We start from the raw sequence: 9,614 nt of genomic DNA on the forward strand, positions 1-9,614 counted from the left end.
CTAATTTAGTTATCAGTTGGATTTTTTGTGTTCTTTTATTACCTTTATTAAATAACAAATGTCCCAAGACAAAATATTTGCAGCAATTAGGCTATATTTATGCCAAAAATGCAATTTATAGTCTGGACCGTTTGAAAATTTTAGTAGTTTTAGTAGGAGTGTAGGGTAGGGCTAAGGCAATCCCGCCAACACGAAAGCGTAGACTAGGGGAAGAAAGATCTCAACATTTGTTTACTTCACATTGTACTATGTGTACTGTTAAATATCTGTTCAAATACAAGTTTTAACAAAATAATATAATGTGGAATTTGAATTTTGTTTTGTTTTGTTGTATTTTAACCCCATCATGAAAATGAAACAAACCCAATGTTTTTAATTGGTCGATCCAAATTACTTGTACAGCGGGGTTCATTTGACCTCAGTTCGCTCCTTTCGTGATAGCTGGACTAGCAAATGATAAAAAGTGGCAAAAACATTTCCATATGATAATATCGGATACAGTATTCACACGATAGATGTGCATTAGAAACCGCTATCGAAAACGTACTGAAACCGTACCTTACGGTTGCGTGGAGTGCGAATAGCCGGTTTGTTTGTACTGTATTAGTTTTCTCCAGTAAACGTCGCAAGTAGGGGCCTAGCTGGTATCGATGATATTTAATGGTGTTTATTTTATGATTAGTCAGTTCTTTATATTGACGTTAGTTTTCGAATAAAGGTATTGTCTAGAAATCCTGGCATACTTAGTTGAGGGTCTTAATTTGCGGGGTCTGATATTCCGAGTGTGTCTGAGTCTCGTGGTCTTAGGTCTTAGCTTTCGTGGTCTGAGCATTCGGGACACCCTTAATTACAGTATTGTACTTTTTAATTTGTTTTTTTTTTAAATTTATTTATATCCAACTAACAATTGGTGATTTATTTAACCTTTTTATGTGTTACATATTTTTACTATTATATATTTTCATTCTTTGTTTTGTTGGTACTGTATGTTCTATAATTAAATGTGTAATAATGATTGTCAGAAATATTTACAGTATCACACTGAAGACTTGTATTGTAATTCCAGTTTAGTACAATCAATTTTAATGTTTTTTTTTACATTATATAAACAACTCTACTGTAGTAATTTATATTCAGATCAATTAAGCATATTTTATGTTTTCATTGAATAAATAATATAACGTTTTTATTGTAATGTCTTGTGTATTGTTTTAAAGTCTAAAATAACTGTTTTACAGTAATAAATTAGACTGACTCGAACTCATGGTATGGTAGCCATTTTATTCAGCAACTACAACTCCAAAAACAACAATAGTTCTCTATATATAATAGAGGGCGCTAGACATGACTCTGCTACATCTCCCCTTTCTATAGTTGTGATAGAACTCTCTCTCTTTTGCCCTTTCTTATTATCTTTCTATTGTACTTCGTATTTACTCGGTAGTGTGAATGGAAGATTAGACTTAATTACTCTTCCACTTAATTCAGCAGGAGACAAACCTGATTCAAGTGGAGTGGACTTTTAATTCAATAGTCCCATTTCCCGGTCTTCTCCTGTATAATCACACTTTCTAAAAATGTTCTTTACTATTTGTACATACTTTTCTGCCAGACCATTGGTTAATTGTCCTTTTCCAAGGTTTGTGTAGCATCAGTTGCTCAACATCTGGGTGCTGTTAATTACCATCTATTGGTTAATCAGTTGTCTTTTAATGGTTGCCTTTGCCAAATTATTGGTGAAAATGTATGTACATGTGGATGGATGTTATTAGGCATTTCGACATTAATAATATTAGACGACACTTAGAATTATTTCTCCAACTTTTTATTGAAATATGGCGCGCTTGACTCGAAAAAAGACGCAACACATGTGACTCAGGTTGTGATGATGACTTTAAATCATCATTATCAAATAATCTTCTCTGTCAATTGAGACAGTAGCTTACCAGAAAGACAGTATGTAGTATAAAACATGATAATTACAGACTTTCGGTCCTATCTATACACGAGAATTACATCCTACTGTATATGAATGCGGTACACACTTCCACAAGTAGTACCCGCCAAATTAAAAATAGAATGAACTTTGTAAAGGTTAAGACAGATTTCATGCTTACCTAGCTATGCAAAATGCTGTTCAATGATCTTTTGGCAATAAGCTCGCCCTCCCACTGCAACATTATGATCATTTTCATCGATTTCATTTAAATCATCATTATTATTATGAGCAATTGGTGGTTGTTCGTCGTTGGGGATGCGCCGCATCACAGCAATGTTATGAAGGCATGCCACCGCTATTATTGCTGTTGTTTGCAATTTTAATCGCATCTCTCGGAGGCAATTGAATTTTCATTTCCATAGTCCAAATAACCTTTCAATAGAGTTTTTTGTACGGATTTTGGACTGATTGTATCTTTCTTCTGCCCTTACCTGGGGTTCAAAATCGGGGTCATAAGGTAGCGTCTGCAAGGGTATCCAGAGTCGCTGAGGAGAATACCCCGATGTTCCACACGTTCAAATTGTTTGCATATATAGAACTGTTTTTAAATATACGGGAGTCATATACTGACCCTTGCTATCTGGCTACGATATCCCTTATCAACCTATGGTCACCAACAACCTGCACATTCAATGAAAAATAGTTTTTTCTATTTCTAAACAATTCAGCAGCCCCACCAGGACACGGGATTTTGGCATGAGTGCCGTCGATGCACCCAACGACGTTGGGAAAGTTGGCGATTTCCCTAAATCCATCAATTACTTCTTCTACTTCTTGATTCCTGGAAAATTTTATCCATAATCGGTGTCTTCTTGAGATTGATTCTGCGATCTTTTAATGATTCTTGATAATGTTGGCTAGGAGGATACTGTTTTCGCATTACCATGTAATATTTGAAAAGATCCGGTCGCAAACAATCTCAGAGCAACACACACTTGTAACAATGGAGGGACGATTCCTGCCTTACCTCCTCCTCTCGAATCATTATTAAAATCAACCTCGATAAGTCTCAGTAGGCTGAAAACTACTTCCTTGGTCAACCTGTATCGGTCAATAAATTCTTTGTCTGTATACCTAAGACCATGAACTTCTCTACAATTAATTCTATTAATTCTTTGAATACCTTCATTTAGCAAACACACCATGTTTAATGAGTATGTGACGTAAAAAGTCACCGTGAAGTCGGACTTGACTGGAAAATCAGTAACGTTTTGACTTATTTGATGGCCATCTTATTTTTTTAAAATCATTATTCATTCATTCATTCATTCAATCTGGTTTATTATTAAAAACAACAAAAATTGACATTGCAGTATGAACTGAATTGCGTCAATCTAACAAAATTAAGCAAAGACAAAAAACATTCACAAAACTAAGCACAACACAGTATATAAACATGCAAAAAGTATTCAATATAAAAATTTCAAAGATAAAAATTGCTACTATCACACACTCATGAGCAATGAAAAATTCAAGACAAACAAACAAAACTACGATAAAATTTGTTCCTAAAAAAGATCATAAAGAAAAAACATTAAAATTACAATTAACATTTTAAAATTTAAAAAAATTCAAAATTGAGATAACATTTAATTAATACAAAAATAGAGGAAGGAATGTCAATTTGATTTAATAATGTACAAAACAGTTGAGTGAAGTAAAATTAATTTTGAATATAAAAATATGAAATATTGCAGCTTTAGTATGAATGGTTGTCAACAATAAATGGCAAAGATGATTTCTTAAATCTTTCGGTTCTGCACGCATATTTAGATATATTATTGCTATTTCTCAAATTTATATGAGTTGCTATGTTACGACGAGGTGGTAGATATTCAGGTAATGCCCTGAGGACAGTCAATCCAAACTTACAGACGAGTTTGTATCTCCGATCACCCAGTCTATGCAGATTGAATTGTTTTAGGGCGGCGGTATAATTCTTATACCGCCGGCCTAACACAATTTGACAAAATCTTTTCTGCACAGACTCGATATCGGAAATCTGACAAACGGTCAAAGAAGAATGCCACACAGGACACGCATATTCGACAATAGGCCTAATAAAAGATACAAACATTTTTACCAACTGATTTTCAGGAGCATTAAATTTTTTAAGCAAACATATAGAGTGCACGATTTGCTTTACACACAATATTCTTAATAGTACGGCAGCTTAGGGCCACATTTGGACTTAATGTGGACATTCCGGACAAAAGCACCAATTTTTTTTTACATGCTCCTTATGGTCATAGCATTCAAGTTTTGGTAGGAACCACCTCATCCGAGGTCATTATGGCGGCCATCTTGGATTTCAAAATGGTAGCCTTATAAAACCTATGTTTATCTATATCTCCGCTTCTAAATCACTTTGAATTATAATTATAATGTCTAAGAGTATGTTTATATGATCGAGGAATACCATCATTTCATATTTGACTTGGTCAGATTGCAACAAATGGGTCATTTAAGGTCATTCAAGGTCAAATATTGTATGGTATCTTTAAAATTACGTAATTGTCAAATTTTACATTAGAATCATACCCAGGCTCTCAGAATTCAAAAATTTTACTATGAACTACAATATTTCATTTGAGGTCATTCTGGTGGCCATCTTGAATCTCAAAATGGCTGCCACGCAAAACATATATTTATCAATATATCGACATTTAAACTACTTCCAATAAGAATTATTATGTCTAAAAATATATTTTCATGGTCAATGATTTATAGCACTTGTGACATGGTCAGATAGTCATTGAAGGTCATTCAATTTCATTTTTCTGTTAAATACATAGAATATCTTAATAATTTGTAAGTTGTCGTGTTTTACAGCAAAATCATACATAAGCTCACAAAATTCAATTTTTGATAGGAACTATTTCATCAGAGGTCATTATGACAGCCATTTTAGGTCAAAGTCATTTAGCAGCCACATAAATTTCAAGGTGACCACCATGTAAAACATGTTTTGTTCTTTTAAATATGTTTACTGTACTGCATAGTCAAAGAATAACATCAAAAGTAGTGACATGTATTTGTATTTATTATATTCCATTATATATTCATATCAGAAATTGTATTTAATGTGAAATGATAAATTGATATTAAAAAGAATGGTATAATATATATATATAAATATATATTCGTTATATATATATATATATATATATATATATATATATGTTTCCCACAGCATATATATATATATATAATTATATATATATAATGAATGACCTTAAATGACCTTTTATGATCTTAATGACCATCTGACCATGTCACAAGTGTTATAAATCCTTGACCATGAAATATAATTTTAAGATATAATTCTCATTAAAGTGGTTTAAAAACCGATATATTGAAATATAAGATTTGCGTGGCAGGAATTTTGAAATTCAAGATGGCCGCCAGAATGACCTTGAATAAAATATTGAATTCTGAGCGTCAGGGTATGGTTCTAATGTAAAATACGACAATTATGTAATTTTTAAGATACCATACAATATTTGACCTTAAATGACCTATTTGTGGCAATCTGACCAGGTCAAAAATGGTATGATGGTATTCCTTGACCATATAAAAATAGTTTCAGACATTAGAATTATAATTCCAAGTGGTTTAGAAGCGGAGATAAAAATAAACATAGGTTTTATTAGGCGGCCATTTTGAAATCCAAGATGGCCACCATAATGACCTCGGATGAGGTGTTTCCTACCAAAAATTGAATGCTATGACCATAAGGAGCATGTAAAAACATGCATCTGCTAAGCTGCCGAACTAATTGCTTTAACAGTCGAAATGATATTTCTACTAGTAATAAACATTGCTGTAACTGTATAAATAATATTTTGAAAATGATGTTTTACCATACCGGCCTGCTCAGTATGTTGAAAAAAATACTCTCAAAAAATTTACAAGTGTTCGTCTCGAACCAGGGCTATAGCTCAGCTACGGGTTGTACGCATGTATATTGGGCGGCCTGGGCCATGTCATAGTCAGGGGTGGCGCCAAGATTTGCCCGACGGGGGTGCCCGAGGTCCCCGACGGGGAGGGGGGGCGGTTCCCCCGACGAGGTGTCAGATTTTCCCGACGAAAGCAAAGTGGGTGTGGTTGAGCTTCGATTAATAGGTTTCGAAAGTGGTCCTGGGGGCGAGGCCCCCGAAAATTTCGACAATTTAGGGTTGCAAAGGCTTATTTAATCGATTTTAGAGTCTACTAATATGTAAAAAATCCATATAATATTTTTTTCTCCCCGACGAATTGTGCTTTTTCTCCCCAACGGGGGAGGGGGGAGTGGCAGCTCTCCCCGACGGGGGACCCTGGGCCCCCTCGCTCGCGCCACCCCTGGTCATAGTAGGAATTTTTTTAATGAAAAAAGTGAAAATCGATCAGTTTAATTGATTAATAAGTATATCTAGCAGTTATTATGTAGGTCTATCTAATAAAAATTGCTGATTTTCCTTGGCGTGTGCCATACCACCCTGACTGGAGCCGTTGTAGGGCCTGAGTTGAACCCCTGTAGAAATGTACAGTAGCTTATTCTAATATTGATCCCCCACCCAAGGTTGATTCCCCTGATTCCTAATGCTCTATGGCGTATTTATCACCTGGTAGATCTTTCCATATGATGGGAATACCATACATGGTCCTCCTGCCATTAATAAACCAAAAGCTAGTAACACTATACCAGCAGTCTGTTATTTAAAAATCTAACGTATACACCTTGCTTAATTCGAAAGCCATTTAATTGATTTACTAAATAATGCATAGCATATTGTACCCTGTGTATTCATAACACATATTTAATTTAGGCCACATTTTTTATATGTATTTCACAATATCCGTCAACTCGTATAATATAGGCGCACATTGCTTGTTATTCATATTGCATTATACGGTAATTGTGTTCGTGTATCTTGCACTTTATTTATTCATTGAGGAATAAGCATACTGTACCCTGTGTATATATAACACATGTTTTATTTAATTAGCATACTGTCATCATTATAGAGCAAAATGCTGTAGTCGGTGCCGAGTTTGTATCTCCGATCACCCAGTCTATGCAGATTGAATCGTTTTAGGGCGGCGGTATAAGAATTATACCGCCGGCCTAACACAATTTGACAAAATCTTTTCTGCACAGACTCGATATCGGAAATCTGACAAACGGTCAAAGAAGAATGCCACACAGGACACGCATATTCGACAATAGGCCTAATAAAAGATACAAACATTTTTACCAACTGATTTTCAGGAGCATTAAATTTTTTAAGCAAACATATAGAGTGCACGATTTGCTTTACACACAATATTCTTAACATGGGTATTCCACTTCAGGTTAGACTGAATGGTAATGCCTAACAGTTTTAATTCAGAAACGGATTTGATCACATTGTCATTGCAGGTAAGAGGCTCAGCAACAGGGGGAGTTCTACTAAAACACACTTCCATTGTGAAGCAATAGGATTTAAAAGCATTTGCTGAGAATTACTCCAATCTAACAAACTGTTAAGATGATGTTGTAAATCATCAATTTCACTTTTCCTAGATATGTTAACTAAAGTAAGGTCATCTACAAACTTCCATCTGTAAGGGCAGTCAAGAGCAGCATCGTTCACCATTACTTGAAAAAGTGATGGTCCTGACTTTGTGCCTTGTGGCACACCACATGTGATTGGGCAGTATGCTATGATACAACACCCTCTGTTGGCGCTCTGATAAAAAATTACAATGCCGTTGAATAACAGATTTTCGAACTCAAAGATTAATTTATTTATTTATAAGTATGGTATGATTGATTCGATCGAATGCTTTACTATAGTCAATAGCAAGGATCCGCGTCTTGTGATCCGGTTTGTCTAATCAGTTAAGAATAAAATGTAGGAGGCCTCAAGGTAATGATTAGTGCTGACTCCCTTAACATTACTATACTGTTTTCTGTGAATGATGTTATAGAGATCTGAGTTAAGCCACGAGACCATATAGAGTTCCAAAATTCTGCTAAAAACTGGTGTCAGAGAAATTGGTCTGACTTGATTAATAATAACAGGACCATTTACTTTTAGTATGGGTATAATTAATTGTAGCCAACTTCCATGAAGAAGGGACAACAGATTCAGAAATAGACGAATTAAAAATCACGGTAAGAGGCTCTTCAATTTCACTAGCAAACTCACGGATGATGGCAGAAGGTAATTCACCTGGAGGAACAGCTTTTTATGTTTTACTTTATGGAGCTCTCTATACACTTGCCCGATAGGTAATTGAGGCGGAGGTTCCCTAGCTGGTAAGTACGAAGGCAGTTGCTCATTTCCAATGAAGGAAGTTGCTGACAAATAAGAACCAAATGTTCATTAATCTTGTTGGACGCTTCTTGGTTGGTAATATTTGTCCCACGGCTGAGGCTATCGGCACTGCCGCAGTGCGAAAAAAAGCTGCTGTTTTCTATCGGCACTGCCGCAGTGCCAAAAAGTTGCTGTTTTCTATCGGCACTGCCGCAGTGCCAAAAAGCTGCTGTTTTCTATCGGCACTGCCACAGAGTGAAAAAAGCTGTTATTTTCTATCGGCTTTATTGCCGCAGTGCGAAAAAAGCTCCGATTTTCTATCGGCACTGCCGCAATGCCAAAACACTGCAGTTTTCTATCGGCACTGCCACTCGAAAAGCTGCTGTTTAATTATCAAATGGATGTTTTTATCTATAGATTATGATATCAATAATTGGTTAGGTCTAGCCTAGCCTATAATATTGTTAACATTATAATATATATATGTTTTACAATTAAATTATAATTATTTCTAATTATTAAATATATACATAGCCTATATCTAGGCCCATACATAAAACAAAAAATAAAACAACAAAAATTTAAAAATAAAATAGTAGTAATAATAATAATAATAATAATGATAATAATAATAATAATAATAATAATAATAATAATAATAATAATAATAATATAATAACTGTGCTCGAAATGAATAAAAATTGTTCAATTAATGAGATGAATCAGCATATATTAAATCAACTTGCGTCTATGCAAAACCTGGTTTTTTTTAAATAAAGGTGTTATCTATTTTATTCTGCTGTTTTAAAAAATAATTTTATAAATTATAAGTTTATTTTCTACGATAATTTTATCCACATAATTCATGTTTTCAATGTTAGTATGGTTGATAAATAATACATAAAATAATAATAATAATAATGAAGGTGCTCGAATAATGCTTTAATAAAGAATTAATAATATTTCAATAATACTTCAATAAGCCTATTTGCGATAGTGTGATTAATGAGATATTTGTTGATTAATTTATAGAAATATATAATAGGTATAGGCCTATACCATTAATAATGATTCAGCATATTAAATCAACTTACGTCTATAGATGTAAAATCTGGGGGTTTTTATTCAATAAAATGTTACCTATTTTATTCTGTTTAAAAACATAATCTTATAAAATACCGTATATTATAAAGTTTCATTGTAAATTATATGAGAATTTAATCCACATAATTTATGTTTTCAATTATTTAAGCATTTAAACAATTCAGTGAGCCTAACGCTGGATGTAAATGTAAAACAAAACAAAAACAAAAAACAAAAGCATCGCCAAAGTG

At 33.9% G+C, this 9,614-nt stretch overlaps 1 pseudogene; it reads right to left on the reverse strand.

Moving 5' to 3' along the window:
- Positions 1-2,121: 2,121 nt before the first annotated feature.
- LOC117120389 lies at positions 2,122-2,984 on the reverse strand (annotated as a pseudogene).
- Between the last annotated feature and the right edge of the window lie 6,630 nt (positions 2,985-9,614).

Source organism: Anneissia japonica, unplaced genomic scaffold (genome assembly GCF_011630105.1).
Source record: "Anneissia japonica isolate Jap-2015-1 unplaced genomic scaffold, ASM1163010v1 scaffold287953_len805160_cov178, whole genome shotgun sequence".
In the NCBI taxonomy this organism is placed as follows: Eukaryota; Metazoa; Echinodermata; class Crinoidea; order Comatulida; family Comatulidae; genus Anneissia; species Anneissia japonica.